This window comes from Numida meleagris, chromosome Z, assembly GCF_002078875.1.
Source record: "Numida meleagris isolate 19003 breed g44 Domestic line chromosome Z, NumMel1.0, whole genome shotgun sequence".
Taxonomy (NCBI): Eukaryota; Metazoa; Chordata; class Aves; order Galliformes; family Numididae; genus Numida; species Numida meleagris.
Window position 1 is genome coordinate 39522723 of NC_034438.1, and position 25242 is coordinate 39547964.

Below are 25242 nucleotides of genomic sequence, written 5' to 3' on the forward strand. Positions count from 1 at the left end.
AAGTCTTTGGCTACAGCAAATGAGAACAAGCCCAAATGCAGCAGCCACAAATGCAGAAATGAAGGGAAAGAGCTGCTTACCTTTGGAAGGCCTCAGGTAGGCAGGGATCTCCAGCAAGAGATAACCTCACCTCCACTGCCAACCCTTGAAAGAGGTCTGGGAAGGGGTGGATCCTGGCTTCACCCCTTCCAGTCACTCAGGTGCATTGCTTGCACCTGAGCTCCCCTGGGTTGGCCCTGTCTTCCCCCCAGGTGTTCAATCACTGTTTCAGGCCATGACTTAGCATTTCCGCTACAGCTACATACATATGTAGACACATTTCCGTGCATGTCTTGGACTCAGATACATATGGAAGAGCTACATGGAGATTTGCATTTGTAGTTTAAAAGTTTTTCCTTACCTGGTTGACCTACGTTTTCACAGTATCTTAAAATGTTATTATTACAAAGTAACAAGGCATAGCATTTCTTCACTAGAGATAAGTGAAATCATCATTTTTAGTAATAATAAAGTAAGTTTATTATATTTTAGTAAGTCTATAAAATATTACTAGTTTCTTTGAAAAAAATTATTCATTGGTTATTAGTATGAAGTAATGTACTATACATCACTTTACTGAATGATTTTCACAGAATCATGGAACCATAGAATCCTAAGAGTTGAGAGGGACCTCATGAAGATGCTAAAGTGTATCGGTCCCAGCACTGACACCTGTGGGACACCACTCACCACTGATCTCCATCCAGACACTGAGCCATTGACCACCACTCTTTGGACTTGATCCTGCAGCCAGGATCATCCAACAAACAGTCCACCCATCATATCCATATCTTTCCAATATGGAGGGAATGATGTTGTGAAGTACTGTGTCAAAGTTCTTACTGAAGTCCAGATAAATGACATCAATGACACATTTTGTAATTACATTATTATTCATTAGATTTACATGGCATGCACAAATATTTTAAACAAAATATATACATGTGCGTTCATATGCATGTGTATTGCGTATAAATACATTGTTATAGATGTATTCTTATCTAGCTTTGCTCAAGGCCAATCAAGACTAACTCTATCTAGCATTCCAGCTACAATTTAAATGTCTTCTTTATTCTTTCATTTCTCTAGAAAGATAATTTAAAGGTCTTCCATTCAATAGAAATGTTCTCTTGCTTTTTTCACAGATCATCAGACATCAAGAAACTCCTGAATCTACTCATCTAAATGAATCATTAGCACTTCAAGCAATTCTTGCTCAAAGTACCATACAGCATATACCCTTCATGGTATATGCTCTGAAGGTGTTTGTAGAAAGCATTTTAGAATGTTACATTGATATTAAGCATTTTACTTAGGCAAAGGAAAATATTTTTATTTGGAATTCCATGAAACATTCATCCCAGAATTCTTGGCTAGTTAATGCACTACGTACTGCATAAAAAATAACAATGCATTAAAAAGGCACATGCTTCCATATAAAATGGCTGTTCTGAAAGCAAGGCCTCGTATTTTATTATGTTTGCCACAATGTCAGAGGTGGATGTTGGTGGTATGGCAGTAGAGGCTGAACCTTCCCACCAATATTCCCTTACATTTTGTTGCCATGTGACAGATGGCAGCAGAAGGGCAGTCTGACAGAGAGGCATCTGACATGGAAGAGTGTATGAAGCAAAGGTGTGTCCATGAATTTCTCTATGTGGAAAAGAGTGCGCATACTGACATTGATGTTCGTTGAATGTTTATGGAGACCAAACAGTGGATGTGACCGCAGTGAGTCAGTGGGTGGTAAGTTTCAGCAGTGGTGACAAAGACAGTGTGTCACCTCTGATTATACAGATTGTTATAAGTGCAGCTTGCAGGCTCTTGTTCATCGCAGGCAAAAATGCCAAAATAGATATGGTGACTATGCTGAAAAATACTGGTTTTGTAGCTGAGAATTTGCTGTCAAATAGCTGTGTCTGTTGTAGTTTCCATTGTAATAAGTAGGAGGCATTACTTTTGGAGCAATCCGTGCACAAATAATAGTTTCTTATCTGTCAGTCCTTTTACAATTAATGGAAACATACATTACTACTTTTACCAATACCAGCAATCAAATAATTTCCTGTAAATATATTATCCAAAGTTAAAGTCATAGGTCTCCATAAATCCTTCCTCCTAGGAAAGAAAAACTGATTGCAATATATATTCCTTGAAACTCTTGCTGTAAATAACCCTCAGAGCTGTACCTTGAGCTGCTATCGTTTTCTCACTAATGCTTAAGTAAATTCAGTAAAAGTTCTGCAGCAATCTGTGATTGCCTTAAGAACAGTAATTTTCATTGCATTCAGATGTACTCTATTTGTCATATAATTACACCAGATCAGATTCTTTCTACTTTTCTAGATATTCACTAGTATTGCACGAGCAGCAGAATGTTTTCCACTTCTTTCATGCTCTCTTTTATTATCTTTAACTTAGACTAGTTAAATCTGACCGTAACAGCTTAAAAATTTCCCTGGTTAAAGAAACTATGCATGCCTTCTACCTGCTCACCCATAAATGCAACAGCAGTACAAGATAAATCTTCAGTATGTGGGGAGAGAGGTTGTTTAAATCTTCTTGTCTTCCACAGCAGAAACAACAACAATAAAACATTCATCTTTTGTGACCAGTGGCAATGACCAGCATTATCTCTTCAAGTGTAAATGCATGGAGGTGCAGAAGGACAGAGATACTACTGCTTGAGTAATTTCCATGTCACAGGTAGGAATAGACATGGGCAGCCGTCCTCTCTTGCTTGTATTCCACAGTACACTGCCAAGTAATTCACACATATTTGTCTGGAGAAGGAGGACCTACTGCAGTTCTTTCCCCTTTCAGTATAGAAATTATTCAGCTGTAGTCTTGTTTGTGATTCCCAGAATTCACACTCTTAGAAATACAGTTTTCATTGGAACTGCTCCACTGAGTGCTGGGTGTCCTCCTCTGTGCTGACTAGCATTCCTCATGGGTATTGAAATATTCATTGCATTGTTTGCACTCCTGCTATATTTTCAGGCTCTTCTTTGTGACCGCACGGTCTTGGTTCTGATGTAATTCCACGAATACCCCTCAGAAAGGCTACGGAAATAAGTCCATGGTTTGCACACATAGTCTAGTCCTAAATACCACAAAAACTCATAATTAATGATTGTGACAAAAAATACTAGTTTCTAATATTTCCTCCTTAAATATGTGATGATTTATATCTTTCGAAATATGCCATATAGTCTGCAAAAACGAGGAACCAGTGCTCGATAAGTAGCTCTCTGTCTGCTAGTATCCACATTGTTTCTTTGTAGACAAAGAGCCACACTTATGCTGAAAAAGAAGATGTGAGAAATAAATTTCCAGATACAAGACGAATGCTGAAATCATTGGCTGAATTGAATATCCAAGAAAACCATCAAAAGCATGGAGAATACATAAGATAATATAGATTACTTTGAGAGAAACTAGTTTCAATATAGGATAATTTCGATATAGGAGTGACACCAGCCATGGAAGAGTTTAAATGCTGTTAGTCAATAGATGTATACATTATGTTTAAATAGTTCTGGTCTCTTTGAGAATTTTGAATGTTGACTTCCTCTGACTAAGCAGTAATACACTTCAAAAGATAATTGCAATTTTAAAACTCTTGAGAACAATCAAAATTATTGTATGCTCCCTTTTCTCCTTTCACTCTTACCAACTTTGAAAAGGTGAAGTTATGACCTCAAACACAAAGGCTTATTTTTAATGACAATCATTTGCAAAGTGATTGCACGCCAAGTAATGCAGTGGAACAATACTTTTAAGAGCCAGAATATGCAGCTTCTTTTTCAAAAGACATTGTCATTTAGGAGGTATATGAGGTTTTTTGGTTGTAAGTGACAAGCTGCAGTGTTTGTTAGGACAGCTCCATAATTCTATTACTGTAGAATTGCAACTGTTGTTGGACCCCTTGCAAGTTTTGTTTTGGTTTATGTAGCTTAAGGTAATGTAGGGTTCGAAGGCTTAAATTATAGAAAGAGCAGCTTCAACTGCAGAGATGTTTGCTTAGTTCTCACTGGCTAAGTTTCGCCAAGCAGATCTGTTGCCTTTGGATCACAAGAATCCCAGTTTAGCTCCCTGCTATGACAGCATAAAATATATAGTAACACAAAGTCCAAACACCATGTGGAGAACTCTGCTAATTGGAGAGATCTGCTTGACTTCCAAAGGATAGACTCAATAAATGTCAGAGGAAGGAGTCTGAACCCTGTATCAGAGAAGAGATTACTTTTGTTTTACAGGAAGCAGCTGAAGTACATTCTATCTTCAAAATCTTAGAACATTTTTGAAGATCATGCTCAGACTGACGAAATATAAAACTATCTCAATTTTTGAACTTTTACATATAAATGTATCATAAATCAAAGGCCTAATAGCTGGATTTTGAGGACCACCAAGATAAAGAATTGATTTTGCAAGCAGTCTGCAAAGGCATTTTCAGTGCCTAGTTTAAAAGATTTTTTTTGCCCTCCTGCCCCATGTAAAATCATTAGGATCTAGATAAAAATGGGGTATTTAATCTGAAGTATGCAGATTGAAAATGTTAGTATTTTTTCAACTGAGGAATTCTGACTAATTTTTTCCATTATTTGTCTGGCTCTTGATCACTCATTTTTGCAAGAAAATTACAGTCAAGATTTATCTGTGGGAATGGCAACATGACACAAAAAAATGAGGTTTTGCAGAGAGGAGAGCTTTTCAATACACTTCTTTCAAATATGAGTTTAGAGAAGGTGTTTTTTTGTTTATTTCTGTAGTTTTTTTGTCATTGTAAGGGTTGATAAAGTATTTTTTTTTTCATTTGAGAAGGAAAGCATGGTGAACGACATAGTTCTGGTTATTTCTTGCTCTTCCTTACATCTTGAGTCTCATAATATTTGTTAATCATGTCCCTCACTAGCTTTTGCAATTAGATATCACACTATGTACAAGACATGGCTTCCAGTAACTTCACCATATCACCTGTTGATTTCGGTGATAAGCACAAATGTGATTCATCCACCCAACATGTTGTGGATGCAGACTCTAAACAGAAAAATGGATGTAAATGAGGGGATAGTGAGAGGGAATTAAGAAGAGTGGAAGAAAAAATGTGCAACCGTGTGCCTAATGGAAAGTGTTTTCAAACTAGCAAATCAACGATTAATATCTAAACAAGAAATAAAAGCTAGGTCAGCAGAAAATATGTTTGGAAGGTAACCGTAAAGAGAATTTTATTGATAACATTCATAATGTCAACCCATATTTATGAACTTTTATTGCAGGATACCTTTAGTTATCTGCACTGGAACAACATTTCAAAAAACTAAAAAAATAAATATTCAAAAGCTAATTAATATTTTATCAGTATTCATTAAGATCTAAACCATAATGATGAGACCTATCCAAACCTATGAAACTTGGAACTGCTCCTGTGAGCCAGAAAAATGCCACAGGGGTTTTGTCAGGGTAACAGAGCCACTTATTATTATTGCAAGCATGCACAGGCTGAGAAAAGTAGCCACTGTCATAAACAGAAGTGTGGTGTATCCATCTCATTTCCTTCTACTCAGAAGGTTTAGAGAGGAAAAAACCATATACTTTCACCTACTTCCCACACCTGCAAACTGTCATGCTTTGAGAAAGTGCACCTCCAGATCTGTTATGTCTTACTCTGCAGTGCGGCTTCATGGTCAGCGCAACAATCCATAAGCTAGCCAGAAGAAAGACACAAGCCACTTGGGACCACCAGAAAACAAAGAGTAAGCGTTGTTCAAGGCAAGAAAATAATGTTATTAACTAATTTCTTTATAACGTTCTGTAAACGCTTTGCAAAGCCATTGTGTCATTCATGAAATCAATAACAGATACTGTGAATATAGTTGTAAAGCGCTCTTATAAAAAGTAGGTATTAAGTAAAAAAAAAAAACTCAGAATACAATTTATAAATTTTAAAATACAAAAAAAAAGTAGCTTTAACATCACTCTATTACTATACTACTTTGCTAAATATTCTAGATAGCCATCTACTAATAGAAAAGGGTTTTTTTTTCCATTTTTTTTCCTACCCATTCTCTCTTTCCTTCAGGTTCCCTTACAAATCTAAGGACTCTCATGGGACTCTATGTGTCTGCTGCAGCACTAAGTGGCGGAAAAATACTCTGCATATCATACAGTAAAGTAATCCTTCCTCTTGAATCTGGCACTTCTACAAGGGGCCATTCACTTCGTTCAGTGTAACCAATCTCTTCAATCTCTCATTGACTGTTCTGGCCTGTTTAAATCACCTAGATATTATTCACTTGCTTGAATATCTATGCTATGACACTGGTTTTGTAGGTGAGTAACGCAGAATATTCACACTTGCCCTTCAGTCTGAATTTCTTGCATCTGTCCTAGAGCTGGGCAGATTGCCTTTTACATCTGTATTTCCAGCAGTTTGGAACTGCTGGAAGCAGTTTGGCTGGAAGCAGTTTGGCTGGAAGCCAAACTTCCACCTAGCTGCTTGTTCACTCTTCATTCTCAGCAGGACCAGAAAAGAGCCTAGGAATGAGAAAGCACTTGGGTTAAGGTAAAAAGGAGACTGCTTACCCATTTCCATCGGAGACAAAACAGACTTGACGTTGGAAATAATTTACTGTCAATTATGACTATATATACACATACATGTATGTAATTAGTGATGTTGGGTATTGGGAAGCAAAATCAAAAAAGAGAAACAAAAATTAAAACACTTCAGAAAATTATTTTCCTCCCATCCCAGGTTTCTCCCTCCCACTTCACTTCAGACTCCTCTGCTCTACCTTACACCCCCCTTGTTTTGTCAAAGGTTTCACTTAGTCCTCTCAGCAAGACAGTGAGCACTGGAAGCAGAGAGCTGTCATGCTCAGTACACAGCTGTTTCTTTGCACATCTTTCCTCTTCTGCAGCATAAGCTCTCCACAGACTACTGAGGATTTCTGGAGAATCATGGAGCATCTTCATATTGTCTTCATTAAGTAAACCCAGGTCCAGCCTCTCTCTCTCTTAATATGTGGGACATCTGCATGCAACAGAATGTCACACAAACCTGTGTAAAGCAGGAAAAGAGAAGATAATGACAACTGTAATCACTTTGTGAATTGACTCCTGCGGAACAATTTACTCCAATGCATATAGTTATTATGTAATTATTTATATTAATAATGAAAAGATAATTAATATTTATTAATTAAACTAAGCTTTTCTATTTCCCGCTACCTGGAGGTCTTAGAAACCTGCTGTTATCATTAAATAATCAGAGAGTACTTTACTGACTTCTTCATAAGACAGAAAGGAATCCACTGTTGGTGACGCATGACCAAAGACATCCAGCCAGGCTATTGGTAAAACAAAGGGCAGGACAACAAGAGACTGGGTTTACTTCATCTTCTACCAAGAGAAGGAAGATGCCAAGGGAAGCTTTCTGGATGAAAATTTTCTGGTTTAGTTGCCGCTATGAACAGGTTAAAATCAAATGTTAAACTACAAAACAAACAAACAAAACAAAATAAACCAGAAAAACTCTCAAAATTTAATTTGTTGAATCTCCTTATCTGACACTTTAATATTAAATGAGGTTTTTGTCTCTTTTTTTTCTGCTTGCAAATCAATGAATGATTGTTTGAAACTACCAATTTATTGTTCTTTTGGTTATTTAAATGTACTGAAATTTTCTTTCAAATTTGTTTGTGTTAATAGAACTTCCCATATAAGTTACGAAGTGATACAGCTCAGGTGGGTCATGTGCATCTTTAACTTATTTTCATTAGTGTATTCAGCCAAAAGAAGAAAATGTTAACATCTAGAATCCCACTGTCATTTTAAGCAAGTACCATAAAAGTCAGTCAGTCAGTTGCTGTGGTAATGGCCTGTGTGGTTATTGTGCTTTAATTCAGATCTGATGTACTTTGTAGAACTGCATGCAGGTGAAGCTTGAGCTTTGAAATGCAGTTCTTCTAAGAATTCCTTAAGCATGTATTGAATTGAGTGCTTTGAAGTTAATTCAGCTTTCTAATTATTACTTTATAGAGTTCAAAGAGTTTATGCTTTCAACAAAGTTCAGTGTGTTTATCTATTACCTACTGTTACTGCTTAGAAACAGTGCAGAGAGCAGTACGTAGCCCAACACTATTACAGTGATCTTGACACCAGGCAGTCATACTCTTTTTTTTTCCCCCAACGAGTATAAATTATTTAATTTCCCTAACTTCTAAATTCATTTTTCTCTTTTTTAGTATCTTAATTTGCAATCATTAATTCCATAAACTTATTTCTAATAGATCTATTACATTTTATATAGCTCTACATACACTGTGCTCATTCTTTTCTTTCCTGGGTACTTATGCAGACTATGATGTCTTATTATTACATACCTGTTTTATAAAAAAACTAAGATCTAGATAGTTTTCAAAATGCTTAACCTTTGTTTTAACTCATTTCTGGCTCTTTTCACCTCTCCATTCAGCTATAGTTCAGAATAAATAAGCAGATAAAATCATCAATCAATTAGACATATTGCCATTACAAGAACAATGTTCTAGTTTGGACAAGCTTTGCACTGTAAGCTTTGTGCTAAAGTGTTTTGATGAGACAGGCAGAAAAATAAATTTATCTAGGTGCTTCTCTAAAATAGTTGATAATTGACTAGCCTTCTTTCTTCCTCTGTTCTTACCTATCTGTAACACATACGTTTTGACACAATTTTGAGAATAAAAAATGATTAACATAACTAAGTATTGTATTATAAGTTATTGATATAACTTGGTGTATTACCTTCGTGTGAAAGTTACAAAAAAGCTGAACAGTTTGATTATTGTTGGTTAAAAATGACTCAATAATAAAAAACAAGGAATGACGTACTATTGTGGGTTAAATTCACACCACTATGAACATTTTTAAATTTACCACGCAATGTCAGGAAGTGAGATTTCAACTGCATTGTCCAACTAGTCTTTTAACTTTGGTACAGATCACATTAGAATATTTTAAATACAATTTCATAGGATACACATATTTATTAAACAGTTTTTCATTGGTTCAATATATGTTGCATCTGTCTCCTAAGAACAAGCATTCTTCTGGAATGTTTGTTGTTTGTTTGCTTGTTTGTTTTGTTCCTTTAACTCCATATTCTACATTTTTTTTGTTATCAAGAAATTCATCTTATTTCTTCTATTTCTGTGTTAACTTACACATGTACACACAAATCCACACATCCTTTTGGCTTAAAAACGAGTAAATTAATTGCAATATAATCTCTCTATATTAGCTTTCTAATAAAGGCGGAGTATAGACACAGATAATATTTCCTATTTGCCACCAACTGATGCACTACAAAACAGCTGCAAATTAGAGGCTAAAGTGATGAAGTCTTAAGAACAATTTCTTCCACAGAGATTCATCATTTTGAGAAAGGGGCTTCATGTAGTATGGAGAAGTTATGCCTCTGGGACTTCATCTTTTTGTTAGCACACAAAACATATTATGCAAAAAATCTAACCATGTTTACTTACATTGAGTTCATTTCATATACTGCCCAAGTGGTCATTTGGACAAAGTATATGTCTCAGTTGCAACTCCACAGTTGTCTTAGGCTATCCTAAGCAAGAAGGTCTTGTGAAGGGAACAGGCCCTTTTTCCTCCGTGCTTTCATCTTGAGTTTCTCATTTTTCCATACACTGGGATTCACACTCATGAACTGCATAATGCAGTTCTCACATATTCTTACTGGATTTCAGTTCTAAATTACAACTTTCTTTTTTCTTCTTCTTTTTTCTCTATTCTCTATTTTAATACTTTTCTCTTTTCCCCTTTTTCTTTTTTTTTCCTTTTTTTTTCTCTTTTTATTTACTTTTTAAATTTCTACTACCTTTTCTTTTTTCTTTTCTTTTTTCTTTTTTTTTTTTGTATTTTTTTTAATACAAGATCCAGATTAAAGCATGATCTCAGAAATTATTCCAAAGGCACAATGTGTGAAGTAAAATGCTGAAAGTAGTATTGGGATCTCTAAAATCAGCTCTATTGTTTGAGAAAACTAATATGGATCAGCAACCTAAATCACCTCAATGATTTCAGAAGTTACCCAATTTCCATATTCATTCTAAAAAATATTTATTAGACATGAAAAACTTTGTCAAATATTTTAGACAGTGGATCTGTGCTAAATGTCAGGAACTGAGAGTCTGATCCACAGAGGATCTGAACTCCTTGTTTTATGTGCATACACATAAATCTTGTTACCAGGCAAACAATTGTTTTTCTGCCAGTTCACTCCACTCTTGGGTGGTCTCTCCAAATGATGTAGGGATGTTCCCTATTTTTGTTTTTCTGTTATGCTGTTTACTCTTCCAACTTTAGAATTCCAGCTTTATAAGCAGCAGGTGAAAATTAGTAATATTACTGCTTTTCCAAAATAATAATCTTGAAGTTTGTTGTCAGATTTGCTCACCAGCTGTGCTTCAAAACCCTCTCTAAATCTAATGCACTACAACTTTAAGTCTGACCTAGGGAACCATATTTGATACCATTTCAGAAATATTTCAGAATTCAGTTTAAACTTTTTTTTTGCTGTGAAATTTATAGACTTCTTCTGTACAATATTGTTTTAAAAGGACAGACATTTGTCACACATTTTTTTTATGGGTTTACTTTTGATTTTCTGTACTACTAATCCTGAAGTCAAGTTAGAATGTAAACTGACAGATTTCTGTAAATGAATATTTGTTCGGAAACTAGACTGTTTATCAGGTATTTTGATATACTGAGCATAAATTGAAACATAAGATTGATATCACATTTTTATTGGTAAATTGGATAGCTAGAATTCCAAGGCAAATATTTATTTTCAGATCTTTAAATACTCTACTGTTTACAAATGTTAGTAATGTTTCTCTGCCTTAAATTTGACTTGGTTCTTTATAATAATTAAATTCATTAATAAGCCAAAATCAAGTTATTGAATGCTCAGCAGACATACAAGAAAATGAACGTGTGTTTTAATTTCATATAGTAAGCCTAAAAATAACTGACAAGACGGTAACCTCCTTTCTCCTCAAGACTAGCTGAGCTCATGCATACAGCTGAATAAGGGGCCTCCGTCTAATTATTTCATACTGTAATCATTTTGTTGTGTGTTTTCCAAGTTCTAAATTTATAGGAAAGTATTACTTAGAATATTTCATATGTATTTGAAACCCAAAATGTTTGTCCTGCAGTTCAAAAATGATATAGCCAACAAAGAGCAAGAAAAGTTAGATCTAAAAACAGCAAAATAAATTATCTAATTCTAATTAATTCAGGCTGCTTATTCAGCAGCTCAGTCCTTAGGGTCACAGTACTCTAATGCACTACTCTCGGCTATACTAACCATTTAAAACAGGTATTTCTGCAAAGCTGGTGTCTCAACTTTGAAACTTTGACTAGAATGTGTTTTGAGATTTTGCCAATCACCACCAGTCTTGAGGTAATCAGCTGCATCAAATGCTTTACTCCATTGCCAGGACTCATAATGACCCAGCCCCAAGTTATTGCAGTTTGAATTTTGTTACATATTTGATAACATCTGACTATCTTGATGGTTTAGATGCAATAGCAATTTTCTGTCAAAAAAAAAATCTTATCTTTGTCTTTCTTTTACTAATAGATATAGATACAAAGAAAATTTAAATCGTCCTCCTTCAGAGGGCTTATATGGTGATAAAGTGTGGGTTTAGAGTTCAGAGTAGTGATGAAAAACACCCATTTTGCATTGTCTCTAGCAGAAGGCATCAAAGAAAGAAGTTTGAATGGCATGTTTTCGATGTTCCATTTTTAAGATTACTGGTACTTTGCTTGAGGGCTTTTATTAATAAAAAGCTCAGCAGAGTAAAATCTGGTCAGAAGGTGCACAAAGATTAACTCTGGAATTCTCATTAAAAACAAATACTATGATCATGGAAATGAGAAGTATCTTTTTCTCACATATTTATCTGGGGTTATCTACAAAAATACAATAAAGACACGTTATTTCTGGAAAAAATGTTTGAAAACAATAATTCTTAAAAAACTGGGTTGCAGTACAAAAGTTGTGAGCATCATACCTGTCATAAATCAAGATTTCCTCATTGGAACTGATATGGATTTTCAACATTAATTTTAAATAAAATGCTGAGTGGAATCACAGGGAAAAGAAGGGCATTGTTTTCCTTTGTAGATTCCTTGTTGTCATGAAGAAGGTAAAACTCTAGTTCTTTACTTGTGCTGTAGGCTTCCCTGCCATGAATTGGTGTTTTGTCTATTTTACTATTTAATCAGAATTGAACACCTTTTTACTATAAATTCTTACACAAATTTACATAATCATTTTTAGTGGCACTCACAATACTGCTTCTTTTTATGAGCATATAATTTGCTTTAGCGTTCTAGGAAATTCAGGTACAATAAGCAACTAACCCAGGCTATTTAGAGGGAAAAAAGATGAACTCAAGATATTCTTCATGTTCATTGTCACTTCAGTCTTCCCTTGTTTATATTTAGTGCACAATTTAACTGCGCCAGTAGTACATCATATGTAATAAATAATTCAACCTTTTAGTTTGTTTTGACCTGTTAGCCATTTCTTAAGGTTGCTCAATACTTCAGAGTCTTTTTGAAGGCTAATGAAGTGTGAGAATACTTAAGTAGTGCTAAGATGGGTCATATTTTGCAGTTGTCTTTTCTTTTTGGCAACTACCATTGGGAGCTTTTCTATAAAGAAAAGCTTTAACTTTCATTCTAAGTCTAGTACACAGAAAAACTGCAGCACGTCATTTTGAATTTGCATTTGAGTTATATAGTTTTGTTATATTAAAAAAAAACATGGCACTCTTTAATAACATTAATGCCAAGGTAACTTAACCTAAACATTAAAATATCTCAAGATTGTCTAATTTGGCTAGGTTTTCTTTGGTTTCCTTTGTCTTCTGCAGAAATAACTTGCAACACAGTTTTTTAAACAACACCTTTATTCTGAGTCCTCTAACATCTTATTTATTCTACCTTTCCATTAAACTCAGTGCTATTCATATTATTCGCATTGCCTCTTGATTAGAAGGCTGGTTATATTGCATTTCCTACTAACAAATGATATATCAGAATTTGTTATGTTCAGCTTTATTGAATTGAAAGAAACAGACAGTGGAAGAAAAACAATGGAAATTAACTTGTAAAATTCCACAGGAGGCTTAATATCCACCAACACATTTTGTTACATAATTACAATTAAAAGTTATGAATATTAGAGGTTAGATTTGATTCCTAACCAGAAATTAAATTAACATTACATCATTATGTAAACATTGAATCTGGTCACGCATACTTTCTATATCTCTAATTAGGGTATTTTAGTTCTATAATTTACATGTTAAAAGTAATTGGAATTTTTTCTTTTTCAGACTCTACCCTTCATTACAGCCAAAGAACCCAACGTGCATACATTATTCTTATTTTGCTTCTTAGTCCTTTCTTTCAAATTGTTTATGGAATTTTAACTGTTTTAGATATTTATCACTGTCGCCTCAAGATCCTATATATTCACATTTCTTTATGTTTCTTTATGTTTCTTCTGATACTTACCCATTTTTAAATATTAAAATTATTGCTATTAACAATAAACATTATCTGACAAAATCAATTAATCCAAAGCACTGAAATTTAGGTACATATTTAGTTGCTTTATTGGCATATTTTCCTACCTACATTCACAGTATGCCAACTCTTACCAAAACATTCCAAATATTTTCCTTTTCAGCAAGATGGTTTTACTTTTAGTCATCATTTTCATTGTTTTCCATTCCTAAATGTTGAATATTAGCATATTAATTGCATGCTAAAATAATAAAAAAATAAATTTAAAAGAAATTTAGCTGGTTAGCTTAGCCTTATTTACAGGAATATATTCTTCACACAGTTTTTTTTTTTAATATCTGAATTTATTACAAAACAATAAATTTTAACTCTGAAGAGCTGCAAAAAATTCAGAGTGATCTTGGGGAAAATGGTGAAGTTCAAAGTTTCCATTCTTCCCTGAAGTTTTCTGAATGGTTTGTTCCCAGTGGGAATTAAATTAAGAAGGGTCTATCTGATGTGGCAGGAGATTGATAACACTGAGTATCCCTGTGTATTTTAGTTACTGGAGATTAGTACAAGCAGATTGACACCCCTTCAAAGGGGCATATTTGCATTGTAAATTTTTAACCAGAACATTTTGATCCAGCTCCAGCTGGTCTGTAGCACTTCCCTAATTCTAGTTAGGAGCTGGAAAGGAAGATCTTCCACAGTACTCAGTCTTTTATATCCCTAATGACAAAGCAGAAAAAGTTTTGAGTAAAAATTAAGAGTTAACTTTTTAAAAACAGCACAAAAGTTTCCTGTGTAAATGTTGTGAAACTGAAAGGCTGAGATTTGCTATGGGAACACTTTATAAGGGAAAGAAGAAAACTGATGAAGAAACCTTGCCAACATTCAGACTTTCCATGTACTTATCAAATAGTAAGCACACTGAATTCAATCACATGGATTCATATAGAACCAGACAGGCTTTTTGTTATTGCTAATTTCCCTAACTACATCTTACTGTACTATTATAAAGCTGTTTTTCATCATGTTCATGTAATGAACATTCATCACACTTCAAGTAGAGCTTGACTTACACATATACATATTTACATACGTGCGAATCTGAAGATCTAGAACAAAAAGCATCCCTTTAAGGCCCTATTCAGAGCATAAATTCTACACATTTTTTGTGTGTTGATAGCTTGCGTATATGTATGTCAACAGTTTACGGGCATTTGGCCCGGTTCCGTGACGAAGGGGACGGGGGATCCACGGGTCCACGCCCCGTGAAAAGGGAAAAGGGAAAAAGGGTAAGGAGATGGCCCTGAGAGCAAAGAACAGCGGCAACAGTCTGAGGAGAAACAAACTAATTTACTAAATAAGATATCGGAATGCAAAACAACACACTATAATACAATATAATTACAATTTAAGCTGATAAATCCAATACAGAGAGAGAGAATGTCCCAAAATCAAAGTAGGCCTTACTCCACTACTGACGATAAGACAGCTGGAGAGCGAGGTGCTGCCAAGACGAGAGACGGGCGGAAAAAGGGATGAGGTCTCGTGATCTGCAAGTTTTTATACTGCGAGCTTTTATCTTTTCCCTGCGGCTGGAAATGGTAACAGAGGAGAAAAAGTACCGTGGGGACTGTAGTAGTCCTTTTCTTCTGAGAACCAGGTATATCCGCTACATGATGTTATGATGTGGAATATCAACAACTGGAAATCACAAAACCATGACAATGTAATACATGGATAAAGAGAGGCAAAAACCACATATTTTTAAAATAAAGTACAGATTGTTTCACTTTCATTTTCATGGAAACTTCTAGGAAAATCTGAGTCAAGCTTGAGGTTATAAATAAAATGTATGTATAATTTTAAAGGATTTTTCTTGATACAGTTGAAGATATAATCTGTCATTAAAGCAAACAGTAGGTTTATTGGGACTGGTTCATATCTTACAAATAATTTACGTACTAAATATTCCTTAAAGAGGTATCCTCAATTATGCTCATTGTACTGTTATAAGGAAACTTTGTGGAGATAAGTACTATGCTGACAATTCCAAAACATAAGAGATAATAAATCATTAACACAAGGGGGAAGGGCCAGGGTTTGTTTCACATCAACCGGTATCAATCCAATAAAAATATTTTTAAGATCTCTTTGACAGCCAAAAGGGTTTGACATTTACCATTTTTATGGATAAGGATGGATATTTTGATTTTGATGCATATTTTTAAAAATCTGAAGAACTGAAAATGTAAATGACACTGTAAATTTCCAAAACAAAATTTGCATTTTTAATCAGCTCAGAATGAAATTGTAAAGTATAAACTTCCTACTACTAGATTTTACATGCTATCAACAATTCTCCTTTTTTTTATTTAAACTGTAGCACTTCTGGAACTGTCACCATCAGATTCCTATCGTAAATAGTAGCAGCATCTCTGGTTCAGGAAAAAATCTTTAAAAAGACTATTTTAGATATGGCAGTATTTTTTTGTTGTCCACTCCTACAAGTTTCTCCCACTTATCTGTGATGAAAAATACTGGGATGTTAAAATTTCAGAACTGAATCTTGTCTCAAAGAAAAAACAAAACTGTGCAGCACTGAGAGGAGTACTCTTTCATCCAACATATGTACATCAGGGTACAAGGAAGGGAAATATCTAAGAAAATACACTGAACCTATAACTGAAAAATGAAAATTTAGAACAGTCTTTCTTAATGAAAATTTCACTTGAAACAGTTTTGTATCAATCCTTCTTGACATTTATAACAATGACAAAATATCCTCATGTGTTTTCCTCTATAATACTGCTTAAATGGCATAATAAATGCTGTCATATGCCCCCTCTGTGTGCTAACAGAAAAATGCAATCCTTTGTTCTGTGCAAGATTGCATTTGCACATTATAGAACTATGAAATATTTACAAAGGGAAGGTTAAATCAATACAGCTTTAAAATTTGCACTCCTGTCTTCTGATAGTTATATCATCTTGATTTAATGAAGTGAAAGGAGAAAGAATGTTGACATACAGCAAAAAATATTTCGTTTCCCCTTTATAGTACATACAGAGGGTATTAAAGTAGAATTTGCCGGTGATTTGTGTCGTAATTAATTATTACACCTTTAATGCTCAGGCTATTATTTGAGTTGTTTCATCTGCAAAACACGGGAACTAACTGTTTAAAATAAGATAAGGAAGAAAAGAGATGCATTCTACAGAAAGGGGAAAAAATACATTTAACCAGCGCTGATTATTATTGGATTTAACACACAAACAGTCCTTCAGTCTTAAAAAAAAAAAAAAAATCATTTACTGGAATTTTCTAGAGACCATGGAATTAAAAGAAATACCAGGATATACAAAGATAAAGTCTGTAATTAAGGAAGTATATATATATTAATATATGGCTTTATCTTGTTGCTTTGGTATTTATGCTCATAAATCAAATCAACATAAATTATTGTTGCACAAATTGTTCAGATCAATTCCACAGCAGGATAGGAATAAATCAATTGCTTTTTATTAAGCTCTCACTTCACCCATCCAAGAACAACTATCTTTCACCTTTAACCTTGAATGAAGCTGAATGAAATATTTACAGCATATCATTTATTTGATAAAGCTAGAAAGTATAGCTTTGTTTAGGATTGTTTTCTTCAAAGAGACCTAGACTTTTTTGTAAAAAAAACACTGAAGTTACCAAAGAGGTTCAAATAGAGTTTTTTGGAAACAAGGGAGAGGCCTACTCATGCACTGGAAAGATACCTAATGGGGCATTTATTCTGTAGGTTTCTGTGAGTGAAGGAGTGAAGGAGTGAAGTAAATAAGTTAGCAAAAGCAACTGAGAGATATAATTTAAAAGATTTCCTGGCCTGTGTGTTGCCAACCTACACACATCCTTCTGCACCTCCTCCAGGCACATCCCAGCCTTTGCTGTTCAATGGATACTAGCAGTTCTTCTCCCTTCCCTACCAGGGAAAATTACACAGATCAGCCCTCTATTTTCTTTACTTGCATCATATTTTCTGACTAAGCAACTCAAGGCAAATGTTTATTTATTAAAAATTTAGGGATATCAGACACAGTTGCACATGGTGCATTAATCTAGTCTCCTGTAAATACACTCAGAGTATTTACACATATTACATTTATATTACATACGTACTGTCAAATAGTAACCAGCCATGAAATTCAGAGCTTACAAACCACCACACAGGAGCCCTTCTGGAAAGGCAAAGATATAATTTGATGCATATGGTATTTAATTCCCATTCACTGCATCTTTTCCAATAGTTCTTTGTCTACTCTAAAATGCTTATTCCAAACTTTACAGTGAATGAGGTAAGAATATTGTATACATTCTCAATGAAAAAATATTAATTTATTCCTATGGGTAATAATTTTTAGGGAAAAAAAAAAAAAACAAGAAGAAAAAAAGAACAAGAAAAGATCTTATCAGAGAAGAGTTATTTAAGAAATCACAAACTTAAAGATATATGACAATGCGGAAGAACTGATTCAGTTGGTATAATCAAACTTAATCCAGGTGTTTTCTGATCTTGACATGCTTTCTTTGCAACATGATGTTATTTAACTTCTTCTTTTTTTTTTTTTTTGAATAATGTAAGACATGACATGTCATCTATGTTCAGTCAATAAACATAAATGTGAATATGATGATCTGCCTGCTAGGGAACATTAGCCTGGTCAACAAGAAATTGGTATTATTAGCAACCAAGAAATGAAAACAAGCATACTTGACTAGAACAGCATAATACAATATAGCAGAGTAACTAATTATTTTTAAAAATAATTATTTTAATTTTAAAAATTACACATGCAGACATATCCTTCTGACTGCACAGGGAATGATGAAGGTAAAGGCAGGAGGATACTGATAAACATATATTGATAAACACAGGACTACATGGTCATACCTGTACAGGTCCATGCTGTGGAACACAAATGTCTTTAAGATTTTCACACACAGTATCACTAAATGCAGTTCCTTTCAACTCTGATTCAAATTAAAATCAGGAGGCTGAGAGTAGGCAGTGAAATCAAACCACAGACAGTCTCTTGACATTACTGTAATTGTGAAATATGATTAGAGACCATGCTGTGAAATAATAAATTAACACTGAACTAATTTGGCTCTGTTTCTATTTTGTGTTTGATTACTTGTAATACAGAGTAAGTTGTTTTGAAATATGAAAAACCTAGGCTTTGAGGTAAAATAGTAATCAAATCTAATCTATAGTCTGGTAAACTATTATGATCCTCATACCAAAGTGTGTGGTTCTATTTCTTATACTACCAATTACCAACAAACATTACATTGACATTATTTACGCTTTTTCAAATGGGAAGGTGGACATGAGCCAGCAACATGCCCACACAGACCAAAAAGCAAACCATGTCCCGGGCTGCATCAAAAGAAGCGCGGCCAGCAGATTGAGGGAGGTGATCCTGCCCCTCTACTCTGTGCTAGTGAGGTCTCCACTCCAAGTACTGTGTCCAGATGTGGAGTCCTCAGTACAGGAGAGACATGGACCTGTTGGAGCACATCCAGAGGAGGGCCACAAAAATGATCCACAAAATGGAACACCTCTCAGACAAGGACAAGTTGAAAGAGCTGGTGCTGTTCAGCCTAGAGAAGAGAAGGCTGTGAAGTGACCGGATAGCAGCCTTTCAGTACCAAAAAGGGAGCTACAGGAAAGAAGGGGACAGACTCTTTAGTAGGGTCTGTTCTGGTAGGACAAGGGGAAATGGTTTCAAGCTTAAAGAGGGTAGATTTAGGTTAGATATAAGGAAAAAGTCTTTTATAGTGATGGTGGTGAGGCATTGGAACAGATTGCCCAGAGAGGTGGTTGATACCCCGCCCTTGGAGACTTTTAAGACCAGGCTGGATGGGGCTCTGAGCAACCTGATCCAGCTGTGGATGTTCCTGTTCATTGCAGGGGAGTTAGAATGTATGACCTTTAAAGGTCCCTTCCAACTCTGAGGATTCTATGATACTATGGAACTCTCTAAAGAGTTGAGTGGTTTAAGAAAATGAATTATAGGAATAAAAATTTATGGCTATTTTAATATGTATAACACATAAAATTTGAGGAGTGTCTCAGCCAAATGAAAATAATGAAACATTCATAGTTTCATCTTAAGAAACAATCTAGCATATTTTATCTGGGTGTTCTTACCTTTTCTCTTTAAGGAACATTTGCATTAAGTACATCCAATTTGTACTAAGAAGGTCCATGTTGCTGTACATCTTAGTAAATTATCCAAAAAGAAAAGCTGTAAACCAGTGAGAGGGGAAAAAAGGAGCACATATTCATAGCTGTTTCATTTGTTCTGTTTTTCTAGACCATTCACTGAAGTTCATCTATAAATTTAAGACATTCTACATTCTTAACTATGCTCCCCATCTTGTGACATTGTGGAACTTCACAAAATCTGAATTGTTACTTGAAACAACACAAACGCTACTTGTTATCTACCTTTTTCTGAATGTGTACAGGACAGGTTGGTTCACTCAAGTGTTATCAGTGCCATGTTGTTCAAGTACCAGATGATATTAGGTGTGATGTTGATTATAGAGGTCAGACATACAACCCATAAGAAGTGATTAAGGAAAACCAAGCTATTCCATGAAGACCAATGGAAAAATTACAAATAGTTTGCGCTACTATATAAAGTTTAGATTTCAGTGAAAGACAAAATAGTCCTACTTGTATGTGAAAATATTTTCACTGGGCCCACTCTCTGATGAAAATAACTTACTCAATGTTGTTGTGACCTTTCCAAGCAGCAAGCACTGGCAACACAGATTCAGATAAGGAAGTGTAAGTGATGTCTAATAATCGAAGTAAATTTAGAACACTCTACTGAATTGCTAGTAATAAATATGATAAGTGTGCAGCTGCATTTTTTAACAGCATATATGCAAAACACTTGACAGAAAAGATACTCTCCCAGCATAATTAACTGGTACTCATTTTCTTTGCTATCATTATTCTTTTTCTGTTATTTTATATTTTTCACACTGTGGCAAACCCCAGGATGTTTAAGTGCTGTACAGAAACAATTGATTTAATTTTTAATTTCACTCATTAAAACTTAATCCTAGGCAAGAAACTGGAGGGTTTGTCATTTATGAGTGATGAACATTAAGTGTCACAGGATGTTTAATGAAACACACTAAAGCATAATATTCAGTGAAATAATACAAATAAACACCTGTGGTACAATACACTGATTTGATAAATGAGGATTGCTGTTATGGACAGTAGTGTCCTTGTGCCATCCCCCTGGCATTGAGCTGAATTACTTGTTTTCAGAGAATACAAGATTACATACGTGGAAATATTTCACTACACTTTTTTTGTCTTTCAGACTGGAAGTCAGATGGTAAGGTATATTTTTTATGAGCATTATGGTGGAATTTTACTACTCACCACTATGCAATAATAACTAGTTTTCCATTTACTATAATTTTTCTTTTGAATTATGACTGCTTTAAAGAAACAACTTATAAATAAGAGACAGCAGAAGGGCTGGGATTTAGGTTTTGTGGGTAGAGTTGGTAGGTCTTTAAAGTTTGAGATTGTTTAATACTTTTGATAATTATAATATGAATTAGTATTGAACAAAAATGTTATTTATTATTACATTTACTGAGCTGTAAATGTGTTAATCACCAGGCTATACCGTACAATAATAATAATATCAATAACAAAAAAGAACAATAATTTTTTGAGTGAAGCAAGAAACTTTTTCCTAATGGAGTTCCCCTTGACAATGAATTTCAAGGACATTTGCTGAATTTTAGGAGGAAATATAAGAAAATAAGAAAAAAAGGAATGACAAACACTAACATCTTGAAAAACAACCTCAGCTTTTATCTTTCAAAAGAACGAAACTTTCTAATATAGTCAAAACCATCATAACGTAATTCCTTCTGTGTTATTAATCTGTAAGATAAATATCACCTTTAGTGATCTTACAGATAAATAGAGTCACATTTAGTGTAAATTCCATGCTGGAATTCCATGCTGGAATTTATACTAAAACCAGAGGAAATATATGGAAGTATATCTTGCACACTTCTGTCACCCTACCAGAAGTAGCACCAGGACACTGCCAACCAGTATCACCATGGTAGTGACAAAACAAAACTACTAGCTATTGGTGAGAACTTCCAAATGCTCTGAAACACTCACTTGTACTGACATATCAGTAAGTCTGGTATGAAGCAGAGAAAAATGGATGATGGATGATGATCACATACTCATTAGGATGCTCATAGATTTATTACAATTATAGAATTGTCTGAGTTGCAAGGAGAAACCTTTACACATCATCTATTCCAATTCCCCTGCAGTGAGTAGAGACACCTACAACTAGATCAGGTTGCTCAGAGCCCTGTCCAGACTGACCCTGAATATCTCCAAGGATGGAGCATTCACCACCTCTCTGGGCAACCTGTTCCTGTGCCTCTCCACCCTTTTCATAAAAAACTGTTTTCTCACAAACAATCTAAATCTCCCCTCTTCTAATTTGAAATGATTTCTCCTTGTCCTACCAGAATAGACGGCGCTGAAGAGTCTGTCCCCTTCCTTTCTTATAACCCCCTTCAGATACTGAAATACTGCTATCAAGTCTCTCCGGAGCCTTCTCATCTCCAGAATGAACATCCCCAAATTTCTCAGGCTGCCGTCACGTGGAATGTGTTCCATCCATATTAAAATCCCATTATCTCCAGCACAGACAGGAATTTTGTGAAGTCTGAAGTAGATGTTTACATTATTTGAAATATTATTGTAGTATCAAAAATTCTACTAATTTTTTTTGTCTCTTCTTTGTTACTTCCAGCTTAGTTTAGATTCTGTATTTCACAAAGCTTTCTCTCATCGTGCTTTTTTCTCCTTTACTTGAGTTATAAAACAACTAAAACTGTATTTCTCACTCTTTTAGGTCATCATTCCAGGAAAATAAAAGTAAAAATGTTGATACTGTGTGCATCTTGTGGAATAACTGAAAGAAAATAATTCTGTGTGTTTCCAAAAGAGTGCTTTACTTGGTTAATTATGAAAGTTTGGAAGAAAAATCACACAGAAGGATAGTTAAAAAAATGATTTTTGAGCTCTTGTGCTATTTTCTGAGTCTCTCTCCTGGTGAAGGAGATCATGAGTAATGTTTTCAGGGAGTTCCATGTGAACAGAGGTAAGTCGTAGATGTTTGAAACTCTCTTTCTTCTCCAGCAAATACTTGTTATTCTTTCAGTCTTCTTGCTAACTCTAATTGATCAGTCTGAAATTAATTTGTGAGACAAATGAATGAACCATGACAGCTATGTGATACTTCAGTGTAAAGCATACCAGAACAAAGCAGCACTCAGCAAAAACCCTGAAGACTTTATAGTAAATGCAGTTGAAATTGCTGTCTTCACTCACTGAAGTGTGTCTTGCTCATCAAGTGATTCTTTGCATAATTAATGATTAGTAAATGTTTAGGTACGAGTAAGGAAGCCAAGCAGAGTGAAGACCTATTCCCTATCTATGTTGGAATGTTGTGCTAATGAGACTCTCACTGAGTCAGTAGGACTTGTCAAGGCATTACAATACTGCTTCAGGTAAGTAAGGGTGGAAAGAGCTGTTCTGTAATGACTCGAATGTGAAAATGTATCAAAAAGAATATATATAACTGATCTATTATTATCCAGTTAGAAGCAATTACCTTGTGTTGTAGAAAGTATGTTCTAGCTGATATCACAATGTCACTCCTACTAGCTCATTTAAAACTTGGAGCACATCACTGAGTAATTTTGATTACTACAGAAAGATGCTTAGTTTTTTAAATGCATTCAGTTCACATATTGCACTTAATGGAACTGGCTGTCTGACTGTTCAGAAGGAGCTTATTTTATGATACGTTACGGAAAATACAAATGACAATGTAAACTTTGAACTAAAAACAAACAAACAATCAAACAACAAAAATAACAACTTAAAGTCTTTTGTCCATAGCTTGTTTTTTCAAGGTGATTTAAACCTCTACAGAGCTCATCAAGGAGATACATCCCTGGTAATTCCCATGGGCATTTTGCTGAGCCAGCCAGTGTATATACTCATGCCATATATCACTTTGGCATCATTAAAGAATTATGGAATGTCACATGGTCTTGCAAAAATTAATCACTGCTTAGCAGTCTGTGCTTCTGTGTTTATGAAGCCATTTGGAATATCTGCAAGTAACCACTACTTCTCTGAAGACAGAGTATATGTGGGTAACAAACCACAGCATTATGTTGCACTTGAGATAGATAGTTTTCAAATTGATAATTAATATTTTGGAGAATAGTTTTTAAGTATTCTTTAATACATTGAGATGATAGTTTCAACCATACCTAAATATTAAGTAGTAAATATTGTACTGTGAGATAAACATATAGGAAAACATTAGTAAAAAGTAATAAAGAATAAATATATATTCAAATATGTAATTAAAAAGATAAATTCTCTTTTTTAACATCTTCAAAAATAAATATATCTTCAAATAACCATATTTTAGAAATCAGAATAAAATACATTTTTTCAACTAAGCTGCAGCTTTTTAGATTAAGTTTTATGTATTTTTAGTCTATATTTTAAAAACAAATTGTTTTGCACAGACCTCTTAAGAATAAGGTGACATACAGGAAATGGTCTAGTGTAAATACATTTAACTAGCCTCCCCTGGTGTTAATGATAAATGTAAACTCTACAGTGAGACATATTTGTGAATAATTCACACAGCACTGTTTAACTGTGGATTGGGAAGTAATTTACTAATGTAGTTGGATTTGCTGGGTAGAATGGGGTTTGTTTCTTTTTTAAAGAATAAATCCGGTATGTTCTTTACTACAGTTCCTAAAGTATGAATGACTTCTAAATATTTAATCTGTTTTTATCATTTATCTAGTATACTTGAACATCCATTACCCTTCTCAGTAAAATAAAAGATTTCTGCACTTCTGAAAATGTTTACTCTAATTTATTCTGCTGTCAAGTTCTTTATCATTATTGTACTTTATTTTTTAAAGTGGTAAAGAAGGTTTTTTAATGGTTTTCTTGATTTTTGTTTTGTTTTGTTTTAATTGAAGCAATTTAATTTTGAACATAAGAAGTTCCTTAGAGTATCTGTTCTCAAGTAGCGCTAGATTTCAGGATTCTGAAGTACCGGTGTGTGAAGATGCAAGAAGGTTATTAAATTATCAGAAATACCTTGTAGTACTTCTGCTACTCATTTAAATTAGTTTTACAAGCTCAAGACCTTTATAAATACCTAAGGCATTTATTCTAGGTTTCAGCTTGAATGGAAAAGCAAGGGTTTCTGAAAGACGTGACCTACTCTAGCTGACCTTTTGCACGTATGCCAAAAAATTTCACCCTGTGGAATAGCCCACCTGTGCCATTACCAATAGTAGACTACCCAACAATATCTGCTTTGCTATCCATCCCTTTACTCCATATTCAGGAGCTTTCTACCATGTCTCCATCTATAGAGAGAAGAGAAGGGAAGGGAAGGGAAGGGAAGGGAAGGGAAGGGAAG

At 34.5% G+C, this 25242-nt stretch overlaps 1 long non-coding RNA gene across 1 annotated transcript; it reads left to right on the forward strand.

The window, feature by feature from the left end:
• LOC110390147 lies at positions 498-8747 on the forward strand. Its single transcript, XR_002433598.1, has 4 exons — positions 498-1785; positions 2615-2745; positions 5717-5798; positions 6125-8747. It is a non-coding gene; the product is annotated as an uncharacterized LOC110390147 (long non-coding RNA).